The sequence below is a fragment of the Carcharhinus amblyrhynchos genome, chromosome 17 (genome assembly GCF_965287045.1).
Source record: "Carcharhinus amblyrhynchos chromosome 17, sCarAmb.v2.hapA, whole genome shotgun sequence".
Taxonomy (NCBI): Eukaryota; Metazoa; Chordata; class Chondrichthyes; order Carcharhiniformes; family Carcharhinidae; genus Carcharhinus; species Carcharhinus amblyrhynchos.
This window is the reverse complement of record NC_137340.1, coordinates 29,062,838-29,085,573: the sequence shown is the minus strand read 5'-3', so window position 1 is coordinate 29,085,573 and position 22,736 is coordinate 29,062,838.

The window sequence follows — 22,736 nt, the reverse complement described above, 5'->3', positions numbered from 1 at the left end:
GGGAAGTCAGCCTAGTTTAACTGCTCTTTCCTGGTCCTTTACAGTCTAGATTGAAATTTCCAACTGGTTGTAATATTTTCCCTTGCTGTGCGGTTTGTAGTGTTGATGAGTTGCTTCTGGATATCTGTTATTTTCATTCCTTCTTGGTTAATTAGAGTCATACCTTATTATTCAGAAGCTGGAAATTGTGCCATATTTTCCAGCTGAGGACAGTTTAGTTGGCATAATGGAGTTCCAGCTACTGTAGGAATGCAAAGAATCATTGAGATGAAGAGAAAGCATTTCACAGCCCCACGTTTTTATGTAGGATATTGCCTCATAATTCTTTCCAAATCATACAATAAGCAAGTTACCAAATCTTTGTCATTTATCTTAATGTTTTCATTGAGAGTACATTTGGAAATCCAGGAACAATTTTTTGGGGTATAGTTCCTTTATTTGTTAGAGCTAGTGCATGCACTATGTGAGTACAGCACTTAGTGAGCGTTAATATATAGTGCTTTTATGCAATATTGCTAGTGGTTTGATTGCTCATACCTGTTTCTTCAATTGCAGTGACACAGACATCAACAATTGTTTCCCATGTCCGTGCACATATTTAGCATTAACAGGTTTTTAGCTTGTTAATGAGCAAAAATGGAGAAAGTAAGGCTTAATTATTTGGAAGTAATTTCATTTACTTATCACATTAACATCCTCAGTTGAAAATTATATTAAAGGACTGGATAGAGCCAAAAAATGTTTGCGGGTTGAGGGAAAATAAGAAATAACAGACCAGAATGGGGAAGATGTACAATGCAAATAACTTCAATATCACATTGAGACTAATAGCACAGCTCTGACAAAGGATCATTCAGACTTGAAACATTGACTATATTCTCTCTCCACAAATGCTGCCTGACCTACTGAGATTTTCCAGCATTTTCTGTTTTTTGTTTCAGATTCCAGCATCTGCAGTTTTTTGCCTTTATCTAATAGCACAGTGATTGCATTACTGGACTGCTAATCCAGAGGTTTAGATGAATGGTCTGGAGACATGAATCCAAATCCTGCCATGGAAAATTTAAATGCTAGCTAAATAAATATGGAATAAAAACTAGGATCTGTATTGATGATCATAACTCCTGGATTGTTGTAACAGCCTCACTAATTTCGTTTTATCAAGGATATCTATCATCCTTAAGTCCACCCTATGTGTAACTCAGGACCCACAGCAATATGGTTGCCTATTAACTACCCTCTGAAATAACCTAAACAAGCCATTCAATTGTACTAAACTGTAATAAGAACAGATCCGAACAAATGACCTAGGCATTGGATTTGAAAGTTCTTCTCAGTAACACTGTGGATTTGTGCCAAAATTGAGGGAACAGCACAGCCTAACATGATCTTACATCTCAGTCAATGTCTCTGACTTATCAATTGCAATCTCTTGTGATACATCCAGAGGTGTTACACAGTTAGGAGTAAGAGGTCTCAATATTGAATCTGGACACCATGAAGTCTCATGACATCAAGTCAAACTTAAGGAAGGAAACCTCCTGTTATTATCACCTACTGTCCTCTCAGTTCATGAATAAGTACTCCATGTTGAACACCATCTGGAGACATAAGGGAACAGAATGTACTCTGGGTGGGAGACTTCATTATCTATCATCAAGAATGGTTCAGTAGAACCACTACTGGCTGAGCCCTGAAAAACCTACTGGTCTGGCAGATGTGCATCAATTGTTTGAGAGAATCATTACGGAGGAAAAACATAGTTTGTCTTGTTGTCACCAATCCACCTATCTGTCACAGATTCATCTATCTATACTGGTACTGATAGAAGTCACCGTTGCATAGTCTTTGTGGAGATAAAGTCCTATCTTCATACCAAGGATGCCCTCCCCTGTACTGTGCGGTCCTACCACCATACTAAATGGAACAGATTGATTTAAAGATCTAGTAGCTGGAAGCTGAGCATCTGTGTGGTGTTGTGCCATCAGTAGCAGCAGAGATGTATTCCACTACAACCTATAACCTCATGATCCAGCATATTTCTCACTACCATTACTGTCAGGCAAGGGGGCTGACGCAGGTTCAATGAGAAGTGTACAAAAAGCATATCGGGAGCAGCATCAGGTGTATCTAAAATTAAGGGGTCAATATATTGAAGTTGAAATGCAGGCTGCATGCCTAAGAAACAGTGGAATCAGCATTTGATGAACAGGGCTGAACAACCCCATAACCAATGAATCAGACTAGAGCTCTGGAGTCCTGCCACGACCAGTTGTGAATGATGATGGACAATTAAACAGCTAACAAAGAAGAAGCGTTCATGAAGATCACCATTATAAATGATGGCAGAGCCCAGCATGTTAATATGAATATAAATGACAAGGCTGAAGCATTTGCAACCATATTCAATCTGAAGTTCTGAGCGGATTATAAATCTCAGTATTCTATTGAGATTGCCACCATTACAGAAGTCAGTCTTCAGCCAATTCCATTAACTCCGTACAATGAAGAAATGGTTACTGAATACAGGAAGAGCTATAAGCCTGAAAACATCTTGATTGTGATGCTGTTGATGTATGCTCCACAACTCTCTGCAACTTTAGCCAAATTTTTCCAACGTACCGACAACTATGGCATCTACGTGGAAAAGTACTCAGGCTCAGCCATTCCCCAAAAAGCAGACCAACCTAATCCACTCAATTACTGTACCATTGGAGTCCTCTCAACCATTAGCAAAGCGATAGAAGATGTTATTGACAGTGTTATGAAGCCACACTTATCAAAACTTTGCTTTATACTCAGTTTCCACCAGTGTCATTCAGCTCCCGATCTCATTACAACTTTGGTTCAAACGTAGGCAAAAGAGTTAAATTCCAGAGGTGAAGTCAGAGTGACTGCCTTTGATTTTTTTTCAAGTTATTCTTTCATGGGATGTGGGCATCACTGGAAAGGCAGTTCTTGTCTATTCCTACTTGCCCTTGAACTGAATGGCTTGCTGGGCTATTTTAGAAGACAGTTAAAATTTCACCACATTACTTTGGACTTTGAATCACATGTAGGCCAGATCAGTTAAGGATAGCAGACTTTTCTCCATAGAGGACATTATGGTATTTTATGACAATTGATTGTTTCATGATCACTATTATGAGATTAGTTTTTAATCAATATTTTATTAATTCAGTTTAATCCACCAAGTGCCAAAGTGGGATTTGAACCCCAGAGCAGTAGCATAGTGACGTTACCAGCACAGTATCATCTTCTGCAGAGTTGATCTTAATTGGAATTCGGGGAAATTTATCCACTGGCTGCACAAGTGAAAGTGATTATTGTTGGAAACCAATCCTATGAACCCAGGGCATTGCTTCACAAGTGTAGGCTAGCACCTTAGACCGAATCAACTTCAGCTGCTTCATCAATAATCTTTCCTCCATCATATGGGTAGAATTGGGGATTTTCACTGTTGATTGCTCTGTATCCAGTGCCATTAGCACTTCGGCAGAAAATAAAACAGCCCGCAACTGCTTACCACAAGACCTAGACAACATTTCAATTCGGGGTGACAAATTCCAGGCAGAGAAAAGCTTACCACCTCCCCTTCGCGTTGAATGACATCATTATCATCAAATTTCCCACCATTAACATCCTGGGGAAAGAGATCACCATTGACCAGGGACTTAACTGGAGAAGCCAGAATAATACTGCGGCTACGGAAAGTATTAGGTAGGAAATTCCAGAAATCAAGTGCAGCATTGCAGTCTTCTCTTTTGTTCTTTCCTCCCCTCCTCCACTTTCCTGCCTCAGTTCTTATTTAAAATCTATTACATCTCTAATTACTTCTAATTCTGAAGTAAGGTAATTAACCTCACCTTAATTTCAGATAATTAATCTGAAATGTTAACTCTGTTTCTTTTCCCAGATATGCTGCATATTCTTCTGAAAATTACTGTAGTATAATAGAGGATGTTGGACTAAGTCGCATAAAGAGTTAAATGTAACAGTCTATGATGTCATAGAAAGATGTGACACACACTTATTTGATCTGCAAGACTCTTGGAAAGTCTGATCAGAAACTAGTGTAAAGGTGTTTTTATAGCTGTAAGTATGTTGCCATTGTGTTTTTCAGCCTTTGAGAATTTATTCAAACAACTCCAACCCAATAACACAATAGTACATGGTGGCAAGAGGTGAAGGAAAGGATGACACAGAAAAATCTTTACCTCTCCCGGAGCGATTCAATTTTCAGGCCTAAAACTAGAGGACATAGGTTTAAGGTGAGAAGGGAGAGATACAAAACAGTCCAAAGGGGCAATTTTTTCACTCAGAGGGTGGTGAGTGTCTGGAACGAGCTGGCAGAGGCAGTAGTAGAGGCGGGTACAATTTTGTCTTTCAAAAAGCATTGACAGTTGGTAAGATGAGTATAGATAGATATGGGCCAAATGCGGATAGTTGGGACTGGCTTAGTGGTAAAAGCTGGTGTGGACAAGTTGGGTCAAAGGGCTTGTTTCCACGCTGTGTACCTCCTATAAATCGGGCTGAAGAGTAACCAAGGCAATACAAGTGATTCGCTTGATTTCGTATTGCATTGAATCTTGCAGCGAAACCAGACTGTCAGTAGGTTAGTGCACGTTTATACATGATTGGAAACTGCAATGACATTTTAATTATCCTGGATGATATAAAGTCACATATGACAAAGTTATTGATGCACTGGAGACTTATTTCAATCTCTGCAAGAACACCAATGCAGAATGCACAAAGTTCAAAAAACATACCCAGAGATGGAAGGAAAGCATTGAATCATTTATTAATGTATTGTACTGACTTTGTACTGACTGAAAGAGGAGTTAAATTGTGACAGTATAGCTGCCGCAGTAATGCATGATGCATTATCAGCTCGTTTCCAGTCCCAGGAAGATTTGATGCTGGTGAAGGCGATTCAATTAACTAGACAAGCTGAAATCAAGAGGCAGAACTGATCTGTTCTCAGAGGAGACAGCCCACAACCCAAAGTGACAGATATAGTTGAATTTATCAGACATTTAAAAGAGAAAATAGAGAGAAGGAAACATGTACAGCAGGAAAAGCAATTAATGCAGCAGCCTTGACTAAATATTGCTGGTCTGGAAGAGACCGGAATGGATGCAGGAATTATACTTCAAAACTTGCATGTTGCATTGGTACAAGAAAATGAGGCATTTTCAGAAATATGGTGTAGGACTTAAGAGCAGAAATTGCAGTTATTTGCAGGATTGGGAAGGCTAAAAATCAATGCATCTCATAATCCTAAGCCTAGAAGTGAACCCAAAATGCTTATGTGCACCCAGAAATGTTCTATCCCCACTATTTTCAAAGGTGAAGAAAGAAATCAACTCAATGATACGACAAGGAGTCATTTCCCCTGTAGAAGAGTGAATGTGTTGGTGCTCAGGGATGGCATTGGTTCTGAATCTAAATGGTTCCATAAGAATATGTATTGATCTCACACAACTCAATAATGCTTACTGCAGATAAGTCCATCTGATGGTATTCATAGGTGAGAACTTAGTTCAGGTGGCACAGTGGTTAGCACCGCTGTCTCACAGCGCCAGAGACCCAGGTTCGATTCCTGACTTGGGTCACTGTTTGTGTTTGCATGTTCTCCCCGTGGCTGCGTGGGTTTCCTCTGGGTGCTCTGGTTTCCTCCCACAATCTGAAAGACATGTTGGTTAGGTGCATTGGCCCAAACAAGCGCTAGACTGTGGCAACTAGGGGATTTTCACAGTAACGTCATTGCTGTGTTAATATAAGCCTTACTTGTAACTATTAAGTAAACTTTACTTGAAAATCAGGGAGGAGAAATCAGTGGATTCCGACAAACACCGCTAGAAAAGAAGTTCAAGCTTCTCGCAATGCCCATAACACCATTTGGAAGATTACACTTTAATATGTTACTCTTTGGGATAACATCAACACCAGAGGTGTTTCAAAGAACAGTATCAAATCTTTTAGAGAGTTTACACTGAGTTGTTGCCATATGGCTTACATGTTGATATGTTGGTCCACTCAAACTGGGTATAACTTGACAGTGAGAAGTCTACAAGAGGCAAGATTGACACTTATCAGACAATATGAAATTTCACAGCCAACATTCAAGTTTCTTGGTCACATAGTGAGAGCATCAGCAATAAAGGGTCAGGCACTGAAGACCAGAGTCATAAAGTAATTTCCAGCTCCAAGTAATTACGGAATTACAAAAGTTAATGAGAATGGTGGATCAAGTAGCAAAACTTAAAAAAAATTAACAGAGTTCACTGAGCCACTATGCGAGTTGTTAGTTTGAGACAATGAATGATGTTGACAAAGTACATTAGAAATCATTTGAAAACAAATAAGGGGAGGTTGATGTCATTGAAGGTATTAACACACTACAATCTGAAGCTACATACAATAATAACAGCAGTTGCATCCTTTAGAGGACTGAGGGCAGTACTTCCTCAGATACAAAGAGATGGAAAATGCAGACCAATGTTTGCACATCACGGTTATCGGCAGATACAGAAGAAATGTGCAGTGATCAAAAAGGACATACTAACAGCCAAATTGACACGTGAGAAACAGATCATAAACCTTTAGTCACACCATTGAATTCAAAAGTGCTTGCAGCGATGCCATCAAGTGTTCAATGAGTTAAATTAAGATTGATGAGATTTGATATTCATATGGTGTATGTTCAGGAGAAACAACAGAGCTCAACAGATGCATTATCAGGCATTGTAACAGAGAAAACTGGAAAAATGCGACATTGAAATTGTGGCAGAAATCAAGGAGTTTGCTGAAATGACATTCCATACATCACCCACAACTACAAAAAGATTGACTGAAATCAAATTGGCTCAAAAATCAGATGAGAAATGCAAACAGGTCAGAGAATTTTGCAACATGTGCCAGATAGTCCTACCTTGAGATAATATTTCAAGCAGCGAGTACATCTGACATTGATGATTTACTGGTATATGATGATAGAATTGTAATCCCAAGAGCATCGAGACTTGAAATCTTACAATGCCTACATCAAAGTCATTTAGGTATTACCAAGTACAGAGCCAGGGCACCGTATTTTGTTTGGTGGCTGGGTCTCTCAAAGTCATTGGAAGAAATGATATCCAGACGTATCTATCACATATTCAATTCACAGACAGGGCTCAAAGGAATTATTGTCATCTTTCTGTATGAGGCCATGGGAATATCTAGGAGTGGATTTATTTGTGTATAAAGATAAAATGTTCATTATCATAGAATCCATACAGTGTAAAAGGAGGCCATTTGGCCCATTGAGTCTGCACCAACTCTCTGACAGAGCTTCTTACCCAAGCCCTAGAGCCATATTTACCCCACTAATCCCCCTAACCTTTGGATACTGAGGGGCAATTTAGCATGGCCAATCTACCTAATCTGCACATCTTTGGACTGTGGAAGAAAACCGGAGCATCCAGAGGAAACCCACACAAACATGGGGGCAACATGCAAATGCCCCTCAGTTTGGTAAATTACTATTCATAATGAAATAGTTATGTTGTTACGCATCAAAAGCAGTGCTAATGTCATTGAAAAAACATTTTCCAGTCCATGGATTCCTAATACTGTGATATCAGATAATGGTCCACAATTCACGAATATAGAGTTTACAGAATTATTTGGATTTGTTCCTATAACAAGTCCACTGAAGTTTCTTCAGGCTAATGGAGAAACAGAGAGAAGTATCAGAGCTGTAAAGGCATTACAGAAAAAGAATGAGGGTTTTCACCTAGCTTTCTTGAGTTATGGATCCTCAGTCTTGCAGAATGGATCAGCTCCATGTGAGTTACTTGTGGGAAGAAGGTTGTGGATGCAAATTCTTATTCGTCCATTTCCATTGATGCCACACATCAAGGCACAGACTTGAGAAAGTATGAGAAAAATGAAATATACCAAAGTAAATCGATGAAACGTTATGATAGTGGTCACAGAGCAAAAAGATGGTCAGATCTTTGACAGGGAGAACAGGTATGGATCAGAGATCAATCAAGATTTGGAGAAATAATGGAGAAGTCAGCAAATCTAAGATCTTATGTGTTCCAAATGGAACAGGGCACAGTAAGAAGAAGCAGAAGACCTTTGCTTGCAATTGAGTATCAGAGTAAAAAGCAGATTAGAGAGGTTACAATTGTCATAAATGGAAGAAGACACCAAAGCAAGTGATCCCAAATCATCTATTAGTTTTAATTCTGTTCAACAGTGTCCAGAGGACCAATAGCAGAATTAGAATGCCTTATTCCCTACAAATGAGAGGCAAACAAGGTATGTTGCCTGTTAACAACACTAGAATAAGAGAAGGTGAGAATTTCAAAATAATGGAGGAGGGAGAGAGAAAATCAACATTTACCTAAAACAACAAGAGATCACATTTCCTATAAGATTTTAAGACAATAAAATGCTTAGAAGAATTAGACTAAAGCATTGGGCTTCCAGGAACATTAGAGAATGTTGAAATCTGGTCAGAAACTTGGGGAACTGATGTAGTATAATAGAATGTGTTAAACTATGTCCTATAAAGTGTTAAATGTAACAGTCCATGATGTAGAAGAAATTAATATATACTCATGTGAGCTGAGAGAGGAGAGTAAGAATGGGTGTATGTGTAACTGTAAATATGTTACAATAAAGTTAAAGTGTTTTGCAGCTAGCAGTGTTCGAGAAGTTATTGAAACTGCTTCAACCTAACAGAACAATAATATAATTACCATCATTTTCTGTTTGTATTCCTGCCAGCTGCTACATCATTATTAGGCACGTTGCGGATGGAGTTGAGGACTATACAACTAAGAGTGAGCAGCTGGTTTTCTATCTCTACCAGTGTAAGTGCCTTATTTGTGGCAAGTGGTATGCTTGTCAGTGATGTCCTTGTCTCTTTTTCTCTAACCCAGGAAAATCAGCCTCCTATTTCTACAGTAGTTGGGAGTTATTGTGGCTCCTTTTATCTATTATTACTAAATAAGTAAGCATCCTGTCTTCATGAGAGTTTAAAAAAATGTGAATTGCAAATAAAAAGTCACAACAGACCAAAATATAACACCATGGAGCAGATTTTCATATAAAATCTTAGAAAGAATGGATACTTTGAACTTTTTAATTTAGACAGATAAGTTAATGGGGAAGTGTTACAATGTGAATCAGTTTATAATATAACATGAATGTAAGTACAAATGTTGTACAGTTACTCAGGCGACACAGGTTTCACCCAGATTCCCTACTCCACCTCCTCAGCGTCTTGCTACTATTTCATATGAACCTGGAGATGAGCATTTCAGAGTTGGGTTCCTGCATGACATATTAGCATTATGGGCCACCTCAGCATAAATCTTAAAGTTAAAGTTTGTTTATTAGTCACAAGTAGGATTACATTAACACTACAATGAAGTTACAATGAAAATCCCCTAGTCGCTACACTCTGGCACGTGTTCAGGTGTACTGAGGGAGAATTTAGCATGGCCAATGCACCTAACCAGCACAGTCTTTGGACTGTGGGAGGAAACCGGAGCACCTGGCGGAAACCCACATGGGGAGAACATGCAAATTCTACACAGACAGTGACCCAAGCTTTGAATTGAACCTGGGTCCCTGGCGCTGTGAGGCAGCAGTGTTAATCACTCAACAAATCTTTCAACATTTGTTGCAGCAAAACCATCTAAACCTAACTGGCAAAATCTTTGAGGTAGATGGAAAGGGATATTTTCGAAGAGGTGAGTTGAATCAGCAGTCAAACTGGTTAATTAATGTACTCTTCTATTTGGTTAGTTAGTGTGAACATTTATTTCACTGAGATAAAGATAATCAATGTTTGTTTCAACTATATTTAGTAAAATGTTCATTGTCTCCTACGGATTGAACAAGTGTTAAGTAATGCTATATCAGTCTTGTGCACAGAGAATAAAGAAACCTTTTTTTCTAGACTATCCCACAGCATGCCATTGTAATTCCCCTGTTGGAATTTCTAGAATTAGTTCATGCTCTAACCAGTTAATTCTGACATCAGTCTCTCCAAGTGTCTATAGGCAGCTGACAAATAAGCAAAGTAACAATCAGAGAATGATTTGAGGACTTAGGTAGGTCGTGGAACCCTCTAAGAGATTCAATGACAGTGATGACAGAGAACGATGAATACTGTTGCCTCTACCTTCACCCTTTTCTAAGTTGGCCAGCTACTTCCCACATAATGTTTGATTCAACAGTAATAGGAACTAACAAAAGCTCACCCAGCTAAGGCAACCAATCTCCATCAGGTAAATATAAAACTACCAAGCTGGCCTCAAACACCTTTAATTCATGCTTATGTCAACATGTGAGGATCAGGAATATTTTTTTCTTATTGGCAAAACATGTTTCAGCTAATAATCACAGTTTCAAACATAATTTGTGAAACTGTGTTGGAACTTTGTAGTTTGCTGGAATAAGCTATGCTTAAATATTCAAAGGATAGAGTTGTAGTTTGGTTTTTGGGCATCTGACCAGCTGGATGGCTGTGAAGAGGCAGCTGGATTTTGTGGCCCTGGTCTCATTTAGAATTTTCATGAAATAGCTGAGTGCCAAACGAGGATCCCAGATATCACTTGCCAGATTGATATCAGGATGGGGTGGCCGACATCATGATAGATTGCAGAAGTGCTAATAGTTTTACAATCATAGAATGTGGGAGATCCCAAGGCAGCAGCACCCAGGTTAACTTTGAAGGCTCCAGTTGCCCATCTGAAAGATTTTACTGTGTTCCCCTTCACCCCCACTCATATTTCACTTACATATGCTACTTACAGTAGTTCCTGCATTCATCGCTGTGACATCCAAATAGTGATCCCTTTTCATGCAACTCCATTCATGATTATACTTTGCTTTCTCTGGGTTAGACAGTGCTTAGTCCACCTCAATGTATTAACTGAATGTTTCAAACAAACCTTACCTACTGTCAGGAGAAATACCTTTTCAAAAAATGGAATGGCTGATATTCCTGTTGATGGTGCTGGGGAATTATTAGTTGCAAAGGAAGAAAAACAGGATGGTGGTCCATGACGCTTGTTCTGTGCCCCTTTACAAAGCCACAGCATTTCTGGGGTCTTCAGTAGTGGGGAGTGTCATGTATTAATAGTGATTCTTGATAGCTGCATTAAGCACTGTGTATTATTAAATTCATGTATTCATTACAAGTGATGTCACAGGTCAACAGCATGGGAGAATGCCGTGTGAAGAAGTAGACATGTAGTGAACACAACCCTGCAAATAAAGTTCTGCTATTTTTAACCTTCCATGCTTCCTAGCATCAATTCTCCAATGTGCAACAAAGGGGATAATGCTTACACTTGCAAATACTTATGGCAAGATGTAGCCATGGTAATGAGATAGACTCCTGTCCTGTTGCCTCATTTTCGTGAAGGTTCATTAAAAATAATATGCAGATGCAGTGAAGGCAAAATAAGCTGACAGTAGGTTCTGAGCCTCAACTTTTTTTAGGTCAGAGGACCTGATAGCAGCAGACAGCAAGGCAAGAGATATCCAAAATAGTAAGTAAAAACCATTGTTTTCAATAGCTTCCCTGTATATTCTGCAGGTCTGGATGCCTTTTGGCTGCTGTGTTTGCAGTCAGAAGGGCATAATGTTGGTGACTGTTCACACTGCTGCAAACCTCCAAAATCTGCAACTGTAATGGCACTGATCACACAATTACTATTTATTATTAAAATCAACAGTTAAAACTTGTATTTATATAGCACTGTCAGCAAAGTAAACCCTCCCAACTTGATTCACAGGAGCATTAACAAATTGTGGGAAGTGGTGACATAGTGGTACTGTTACTGGATTACTAATCCAGAGACCAGGCTTTGAATCCCACTAGGGCATATGCTGAAATTTGAACTCAGTAAGATTCTGGAATTTAAAAGATCTGATGACGACTATGAGCTCATTGTTCATTGTTGCAAACATCCATCCAGTTCATTAGTGTCTGTAAGGGGAGGAAATCTGCCATCCTTAACTGGTCTCACTTACATTTGATTCCAGAAACACAGTAAGGTTATTGACTCCTCCACGCTCTCTGGCTTGTAGCAAGCCATTCAGTTCAATGGCAATTAAGTGTGGCAATAAATGCTGGCCCAGCCAGCAGTGCTCACATCCCATGAATGAATAATGTAAAATCAGACATACAGCCACGTAACAAGACTTAGAAAAGGTTAGTCAAAGAGCTTTGTTTGAAAGGGGGAGAGAGAACTTTAGTGGAGGAACCAGAAAACCAGGGGAGGCAATGTCCCAGTGGTATTATCGCTAGACTATTAATCCAGAAACTCAGATAACGTTCTAGAGATCTGGGTTTGAATCCCGCCACAGCAAATGGGGAATTTGAATTCAATTTTTAAAAATCTAGAATTAAGAATCTACTGATGAACATGAAACCATTGTCGATTGTCGGAAAGACCAATCTGGTTCACTAATGTCCTTTACTGAATGAAATCTGCCATCCTTACCCAGTCTGACCTACATGTGATTCCAGAGCCACAGCAGTGGTTGAGTCTCAACTGCCCTCGAACAACTAGGAATGGGCAATAAGTGCAGGCCAGCCAGTGACGCCCATGTCCCATGACTGGGGCCTAGACAACTGAAATCATGGAAGTCAATTCAGAACATTTAAAATGGAAGTTGGGAAAAACCCCAGAAATTGAGGAAAGCTGAGATCTCAGAAGGTTGCAGTGCCAAAGGAAGTTGCAGGAATAGAGAGAGCAGCAGAGCCTTAAAGATATTTGAAAAGAGGAAAGAGAAGTTATAAGTCATGGTGTCACCAAACCAGGCATCAATGAAAGTGAAGAGAGACGGGGCCAACAGATGAATGTGACTTGATGCAAGCTTAGATCTGGTCGGCGGAGTTAGGGATCAATTTAAGCTTATAGAGTTAACATGTGGCACAGATTTTTCAGTGTGACTTCTTAATAGATTTTCCAATCTCTCCCAATCCCTTCTGCGCCTGAAGCACTGGCCATAAAATGACTGGCTAATCTACCCTCAAATCAGTCCTCCATACAGACTTAGTTAAACTTCAAATAATGAAATCACATGTTATGCAAGCTGGGGTAGGTGCACATTTGTTATTAGCCTTGTTCGAGGAAAGGTCATGAGAGTATTAAATATTCAATTAAATGAAGCCATCCCACAGATAACAGCATTCCCCAGGGCATGTTATAGAATGTCAGTGGCCATAGAGATGCAGGATAGAAATCATAAACCAGCATTGGATGGTTGTGTGCTGTACACAGCAATCTAGTTAAATGAGTCGGGTTCAAAATTTAAAATGTCAGTTTTCATCGTAGCATGGAATTTCTAGTTTTATACTTCGATTTACTACATGTGTGAGTGGTTCCTGCACAGGCTTTCAACTAATAGTATTGCAGCCCATGAGCTACTATGCACATTTTGAAATACTCGCACATTTTGTCATAACATCCTGTCTTTCATTGTTGTGTGGACTAAATTTTTACAACATAAGTCTGTTAATCACCAGACAGCATTGTGTGACTTTGAACAGCAGTTTGTATTTTAAGATTGGAGTTTATTGTTATTTTTATATGGATTACTTTTTTTCATGGATTCCTTTTTTCATGGATCCTTTTTTCATGGATTACTGATTTTTGTTAAAATGAAAGGGCAATTAAACAAAAATGTTTGAAAAGGATAGTGCAAAATAAGTACAGTTCAGTTGGGAATTCTGAAATTGAAGTATATATACAACTAAACCAATCATTTTTCTCTTCTCGGCTTTGTAACATGGGTAAAATTATCTGATAGAACCTGACAACTAATAAGTTCAAGCAAACTTAGTATCATAAATGTGATATGTAATTAAGAATCTACGGATTATGCAACCTGCAACTCTTCTCTTGATGCCATCTATATGACAGGATGCAGAATTCAGTTCCTTCGTGCCTACATTTTGGAGTTAAGAGTTCCATTTCAACTACAATGCAAGCACATTTGTGGTGTGAGTTGTGCTGAATGCCATGCTGCTGAGGAAGTTAGCATGCTTGTAGTCAACGGCATCCTGCAAATCTGAAGAGGTTGCAAAGTGAAGGAGAATTGGAATGTCGGAAGGAGCTTTAACTATGAAGAAACCATCACGTTCTACGAGTTCAGTCCAACCACTGGCCACGACCTTGGCAATGGTACTCCAATGATGGCAAGCATCATCTCATCCAATGGGGTGATAATATGTAACAATGCCATCCCCTGTCAATTAAGCTCTGCTTCCTCTGGTTATATATTACTTGTCCTTCAAGAGAGACAGAAATGTGGCATTGAGCATGGTGCAATGTTCTTGACTGATGTGGCTGTCCGTATGCTCAAGCTGTGAGATGTTACAAAGGCAAATGGGATATTGGCCTTTTGACAAGGTCAAACAAGGGTAAGATATTTTGCTGCGAGCATTCAGGATTTTGGTGAAATTACACTTGATGTATTGTGTGCGGTTTTGGCCTCAGTTTCTTAGGGAAGCTATATTTGTCTTAGGGGATATGGAATGTTGATTTACTAGACTGATGATGAGGTTGTCTTGTGAGGAGAGGTCGAGTAGAATGGCTTATAGGTGATCTTATTGAAATATGTAAATTTCTGAGAGAATTAGACAGAACAAGTACTGGAGTGTACGGATCTAGAAGCATAATCTCAGGATAAAGGGTCAGTTATTTTGGATAGTGATTAAGAGAAACTTCTTCATTTAAATGATTCTTAATATTTGGTGTTCTCTACCCAAGAAAATAGACTGTGATATCTTTGCAGAACAGAAAAGAGACTGTGTGTTACTTGTAAAATCAAGTACATGACTAAACAAACTAGTTTATTCCAGTTTGACCAAATAAACATATGTACGTACAGAAATGGCCTTAGTATAAAAGTCATACAAAAGTTCAAATTCTGTACAACCTATATACATTTCTTGTTTTTTCATTTATTTAGAAATACAACTCAATCTCTAGTTTCCTATTCCTGAGAAGATACCTCCTTACTTGACCCAACCTTCCAGAGTTTAGGAAATGACCCAATCGCTTAACCAGAGTCTTGAGGAGAAGCTTTCAAAAACAAATACCGATTTCAATCTTGAGCATCAAGAATTTTCCTCTTCATCAGACATGTTTGATTCTCACTTGGATTTCAACCCTTTTAGTCACAATGTGTGTTGGAATAACTATTGGTATTCATACCCCAACTATCCAATTCATACTCATTTGGATCTTTCCAAATCCCTTCTTATTCATGAACCTCTGAAGGTAAAACATGATCTATATGCACAAACGTAACCTTTCTACTACCAAACATCTTTACTGTGAGGACCCCCACATTTTCATGATTGTTTTTCCTGGTAACCGCTTGTGATGATATTCTTTCATCTTAAGCTTCTGGTTCAACTTCAGAATTCCTTTTCTTACTCTACTGCTATGGTTCTCTTTCTCTCTCCCTGTCTCTCTGCTTAGTTTGTTTCTCTTCTGCTGACTCTGCTAAATGTGGCTTCAGCAGTAAAACTCTGTTCTAGACTGTCTCCTAAGAAACAATTCAGTGGGCATTCTGCCAGTACTAATGTGAGGTATGTTACAATAGAAAAACATTTCAGCAGTTTGTGATTCAATGACAACAGATTCTTCTTCCCATTTGTATCACTTAACAATTTGTACTATGCACTCTGCTGCAAGCTTGGAAGCAAGATGGTACAATGGAACTCCAGTGCGTTAAATCCCATTCATTCTCATAAACTTTGTAAATCCTTCTAAATAAAAATGAGGTCTGCTAATTGGATACAATTTCCTCACGGAGTCCACAAGCAGCCAAAAAATGTATGCTAAATATCTGGAATTTTGTTTGTTGTTTTACGATTCATTGGAAAGCTTTCACCCCATTCTAATTGGTTATTTATCACAATGCATAGCAATTATTCTTAAAATTCAGTAAAATTTATGTGCATCCTCTGCACAGTCTAGCTAGCCATTTCTATGGTTGGAAAGGTATCTCTGGCAGATCATTAGATAAGGACATGAAAGACACAGTGAAACAGTGTTGAATGACTCACCTGATGAAGGAGCAGCGCTCTGAAAGTTCATGATTCTAAATAAACCTGTTGGACTTTGACCTGGCGTTGTGAGACTTCTTACTGTGCCCACCCCAGCCCAACACTGGCATCTCCATCTCATTATCTAACTCTGGCCCCCAAAGACTGCTTCTCACTCATTCTTATCCGTAAGTCATGATCATGAAGTCCACATAGCAACTGTGATCTGTATCTTTGTATCTTGCTCCCAAATTTATACAACCTTTATCAATGGCTTATGATCAGCTATGACCATGAAACTACAACCTTACAAGTTTATGAAATTTTTCTTCCTCCAAGTCAATTGCTTCACATTGAGTATAATCTTCCTCGTGGGCACTGAGGGTGTATGAGGCGAATGGAATTTGTCACACTTTACCAAAATGAGAAAGCACAGCATCTGTTCCAAATGGAGAGGGATCACATGCTAGCTTACACATGGCAATGTAGAAGCATTGTACCATCTACCAATTTAATTTTACACACTGGAGTGCTTTATCACATTCCCTTGTCCAGTTCCAGTTCCCTTCCACAAGGGTTCATTCAGTGAATGCAATAATGTTGCCAAATTTGGTACAAATTTGCCAAAGTAATTCACTAAACCTAAATAGATCTGAGCTTAGAGATAATCTGAGGGTGTGGTGCATTTCTTGTTGTTTGAACCTTACTCTTGGTAGGATGCAACCCATTTTGTCTATCCTGTGACTCAAAAACTAGACAGGGTTTTGAAACATTTCATATCTGCGTGCCTTTGCCCAAACTCCATGCTTTTCGAAATGTTGGAGCACCTTATTCAACCTGTCTTCATGGGCCTGTCTATTTGGAGCTAAAATAAATATATCATCCAATTAGCACACTATGCCCTGAATTCTTTACAAAACTTGATTCAGTCTGGGGGCTGAAGAAACCCCAAATGGCAACCTGTGAAACTAAAATAGACCTATCTGCTTTTTCTTTTGGAACATAGGGTACTGGATGAGGCCTACTATAAGCTCATTTTGCATTCCTTTAAACCCAACATTAGCCTTCTATCTTGCATTGGATTGCTGATTTCAAGAAACATCTGAGGTTACTTGGTGGTCTCATCATGTATTGTGAATTTTTCTCCGATGCGAAAAGGCTTGTTCCAACTGATCTTCAGTGCTGTTAATCAGTTTCTTCCTAACATGGCTGATTCTTTGCCTTTCACTACAACAGTGAATCCATCATTTCAGAGCTGAAAAGACTTGAAACTAATAAATATTTGGGCTACTCCCTTAGTGGTAATACCGAAGTGAGATTGTAGTGTAAGAACATATGGGAGTTAAAAGGTAACTGTAAATCAGGCCCTGGAATGTAATCCACCTGATACTTTACTAGAGATGGAGAAGCTTTTCACAATGTTGTCAGGAGGCCAATTCTTTTTCTCAAAATTAGATCTGACAAAACACCTTTCTGCAACGTGAGTTAGGTATTAGCCAGAATTTAATGGACCTGCCCATCAGTGGGATTTTCCAGTCCCATCAAGTCAATGGGTTTCTGGCTGGCTCACAGCATCAACTACAGGCAGGGCTGGAATATCCCACTTGATGGGTAATTTTTGATTACTAATACACACACAATAGGTTGCTATTTGATGTTTCTTCAAATACTGAAATGTTTTAAGGGGCAATGAACCAAAAGTTTCCAAGGAATTCAGGGAGTAGTGTAGAACCATCAAGCAGAGAGTAGAACTGACACACTTATCATTAAAAGGAATTTTCTGTCCTCCGTAACTTTGTAATTCCGTGCATGATTTATCCAGCTGATGCTGACCCAACTTTTGACGGTATAGCGATTCAGGAATCACACTAATGAAGGCACCTGTTTCGATATCCATGTTTAATAGAGCTACATCTCGTAGGGTTGAGATGCTTTGTGACTTTCTATTGGACATCATTGTTCTTCAGATTATATGGGTCTCAAGTGAGCTCTCATTAACCTGGTGCAGTTTGGTAACTTTGTGCAGTGGATGCCATTTCCTCTTGACATCATTCCCTCTGTTAACATTCCATTGACATGCCATGGCAAAATGATCTTTTTTCTTACAGATAATATTACATTGTTTGAAAATTTATTTATTGGTGTCACAAGTAGGCTTACATTAACACCGCAATGAAGTTATTGTGAGAATTCCTTCGTTGCCACACTCCGGCACCTGTTTGGGTACATTGAGGGAGAATTTAGCATGGCCAAAGCACTAACAGCATATCTTTTGGACTGTTGTAGGAAACCAGAGCACCCAGAGGAAACCCATTGCAGACACAGTGAAAATGTGCAAACTCCACGCAGATAGTGACCCTAGCCAGGAATCGAACCCGGGTCACTGGTGCTGTGAGGCAGCAGTGCTAACCCCTGTACCACTCTTGATGTTTAGTTTTGAACATGTTCAAACCTGAAATTTAGATTCTTGGAATCTAAGACTAGAGGGATCAGATGGGAAAGTGGAGTTGAAGTCGACGATCACTCATTACTTTACCTTAAGGCAAAGCTGGTTCAAAGGGCCTGTCACTGCTCTATTCCTTTATTATTACATTTAAAAAAAGGTATCCTTGGCTTTATAAGTAGAAAAAGCAAGGAAGATATAGCATATCTTTATAAAAGACTAGTTAGACCTCAGTTGGACTATTGTATTAAAAAGATCAATGTCTTAGAAAGGGAGGAGAAGGAATGTACTAGAATGGTGCTGAGGATGAGGGACTTCAGTTATTGGGAGAGACCAGAGAAGCTGAAGTTGTTCTCTTTTGAGCAGAGAAGATGAAGAGGAGATTTGATAGAGGTGTTTAGAATTATGGATAGTTTTGATAGAGTAAAAGAGGAGAAACTTTTTCCAGTTGTAAAAACATCAGTAACCAATGGATAAGTTTAAACAGTTTGGAAAGGAAACAGAGGCAACAGGAGCAGACCCTTTTTTCATACAGCACATTGTTGTGAGCTGGAATGCACTACCTAGAAAGGGTGCAATTCCCTCTTAATATACAAAGACTTGAATGGAATAAAGTTCCATGGATGCGGATAAAGCGCAGGGGAGTGGGGTTAATCAGATATCCAGGAACTGGCACATGCAGGCAAAATGGCCTCCTTTCATGATATATCATTGTTTCTATGAGAACATTTCATAGTACTAAAGCAGCTGATTAGAAAATAATTTGCAGTCTGTAATTCTGTTTACAATGCACACCATTGCCAATTCTCACAGAAAAAGTCAATAAGAAAATCAATACAGAATTCTGCAGGGTCAAATTAACAGATGACAGGTGCCAATGAATAACACCAGCATTTTAAGAAACAAGTGGATGTTGGGTAAGCTCTGCTCAACTGCTGTATAAGTATTAAGAAACATGTTGGTTGGCAAGAAAATATATATTCATATTGTAACACCTTAACCTTATATTACAACACATTACTGTAGATGTTGGAAATCTGAAATATAAACAGAAAGTGCTGGATAAACTGAGCAGTTTTGGCAACATCTGTGGAAGGTGGAATTTTCCCACCCATGGGAATCGTAACAGCGGAACAAGACCATGCAAATGTCCCGTTGACCTTGGGTGGGATTTTTCGGTCTTGCAGTGAGTGTGACCGGAAAATCTCACCAAGTGTTAACATTTTAAGTTGAATATGGCAATTCCTCAGACAGTAAAAAACTTTATAATTGCATGCATTTTTGTCTGCAAAACCTCTTCAGAACATGTTACTTTTGTGTCGATTTTTACCATCGTAATTTATTTTAAGCCCTTCTTTTGGGACATTGGTTAGCACTGCTGCCTCAGTGCCAGGGACTCAGGTTTGATCCCTGGCTTGGGTCACTGTTTGGGCGGTGACTGCACGCTCTCCCCTTATCTGTGTGCTTTGGTTTCGTCCCACAGTCCGAAAGACGTGCTGATTAGGTGCACTGGCCTTGCTAAAAAAACTCCCTCAGTGTACCTGAACAGGCACTGGAGTGTGGCGACTGGAGGATTTTCACAGAAACTTCATTGCAATGTTAATATAAGCCCACTTGTGACACCAATAGCTAAACTAAAGATGCAGGTGTCACTAGCAAGGCCAACATTAGAGATTTGTTTCCATCCCTAATTACCCTTAAACTGAGTGTCTTACTTAACCATTTTGGAGGGCAGTTGGCTCTTGTCATATGTAGGCTATCTTTCCTAAAGTGGCCTTTGGTTGCTAAGCAGCATCTCATTCTTTCCCAAGCTCATGCCTCCTTCTCTTGTCGTAAATTCTCTCAGCACAATGCAGACACAGTTTACACTGAAACTTAAATCCTCTTTACATGGAAACACCTTTGCTTAATATAAATCCAACCAACATTTTACCCTTTCTTATCCAGAAACACTAAATTAAACTCACTTAAAATCTATACCTTATTTCTAATGTCCAACAGTACAAACATATTTCGCTTAAAACCACCCCTGCTCCCTGACATCAACAGTACAAATATAGATCACTTAAAATTACCTCTGCTTCCTGACACCTTCACCTTTTAAAGAAATAAATATTCATAACCATGAAGATTTCTTTACAACAGTGTTATATCCAGTTCATACAAACTTAACATCACAAATATCAAACAACATAACTTATTGCATCATTCAAGTAAACTCCTATTTTACAACTACATATGCCATATTGTATAATTAAAATGATTTTAATGAAAATAAAGGCAATAAATATTAAAGTATTATTAATATCTGTATGTGGCAACATTATCATACTTTATATCTTGTGTTTCTTTTCCTTCTACTTCCAGCTTTTAACTCTGAAAAGAATGTTTCATTCAAGTCTACAGCCCAATTGTCCTTTTCGTCACTTATAGGCATATTCCATTCTCAAGCCCACTTTCCAAATATATGTTTGGTAAATTTGCATTTTGATTTAACACAATCAAAATATCATTTTTGTGCATTAATATCTCATTTCTTCTCTAGCCAAAATCTCTTTTTAGCTGTTTCAAGTTGATCTCTGAAAGTAGCTTTGTATTCTTGCTCTGTTTATTCTTTGAACTTGCTGTATTTTGTCATTTTTCCCAGTCCCATTTCATGCGAGTTATTTTCAATTCTGTTTGGACCGTGTCAATCTCTTCCTCCTCTGGAGTTTTATAGCCTGTTCTTACCCTTCAACTATTTTGCACAATTTATGAACATTCTCAGTCCAGTTCTCAGTAGATTTTGAATGCTCTTTGTTGAACTGTTCACTTGTCTTTATTCCAACTGTTACATCTGGTGCGATATCACTGACAGGCTTTTTTGAATCTGTGTCTCTGGTCATGGATTCAGGTCATTTTTCAATTTCAGTCCTTTTTCTTGACAGTTCTTAATTTGCAGGTAATTCAGTGGTTTTCTTATTGTCCATTTAGTAAAATCACTTAGATCACTTCTTTGCTCAACGCCAACACTCTTCAACCATGAATTTTTATTTTTATTATATTGCTTACATTCAAACCAGGCAAGTCGGTTTTGATTGGTCAAAACATTGCCATGGGGAGTGAACCAAGGAATGGCTGTTCTACCAAGCTTCTGTTTAATTGAAAAAGGCACAATGAGTGGGCATCATCTTCCATCTGTTTGCAAAGGACAGGGTCATCTGTTGAATATATGTAGCTTCTAGCACACAGAAGTGAGCCGCACTGTGAGCCCAACTTTTTTTTAAAATTCTGAGCACAATCAGAAATGTTTAAGTGTTGTCCATATGGCTGAATCACATCTAATATTCAGCACTATGTACTGAGTATTGCAAGCATGGACTGGTTGAGTACTGTCAACATTTTGCCTGTTGTGAACAGCCGAGGGGACATGCTGTTTGATACGATCCACTAGTCATTGTGACATATGGCCTATATACCTGCCATCATGCTGGCACTAAAATTCATAAACCACATTACTCATTTGTGTGGTAGGCAGAACATCTTTGTTGGCTTGATGGCAGCTTCCTGTTAGTGGAGAATATCATTCATGTTGCTACTGTATAGTAACAGCATGAAACAGCTAGCTTCAGCCATTACTCAAATGATGTCTCTTTTTTCAGCAATACTCAAATTCTGTACTACCAAGCAACTACTTGTATACCTGAGACAGAGGTACAACAAAGACCAAACTTGGGATAGCAACAACATGGTTTGTTAGGTTTTAAACTCAATTAAATCTATACCTTATTTCTAATGTCTAATGATGCTTACCTCGCAGGTAAGTTAAGAACAGTGAGCTATCCATGAAATTTCTCCGAGAGTATATTAGTCCCAAGGCTGTGTCATTGTTCATTTCCAAGCATATTAATGAGACACAGTCCATGATTGAGTGAGCATTTATACAAGATGAGATTGAACAGATTGGTAGTAGGGTTACTAATTTATGCAGTGCCCTACACTGTACTTGGTCTGAGGTGGGCAAATTTCTTTTACTTTTCCATTTGATTTCTTGGTGCTGAAACGTTGTCTCAATAGATAGCCACACCATAAACAATATCCCGTTTGAATCACATCTGCACTGTAAACTCACTTAAACAATTGCTGCCAAACATTAGTAAATCTCGCTGACGTGCATTCTCTGAAAGTGTGGAGTTTATTTTCAAGCACAGGTTCAATTTTGATGCACCT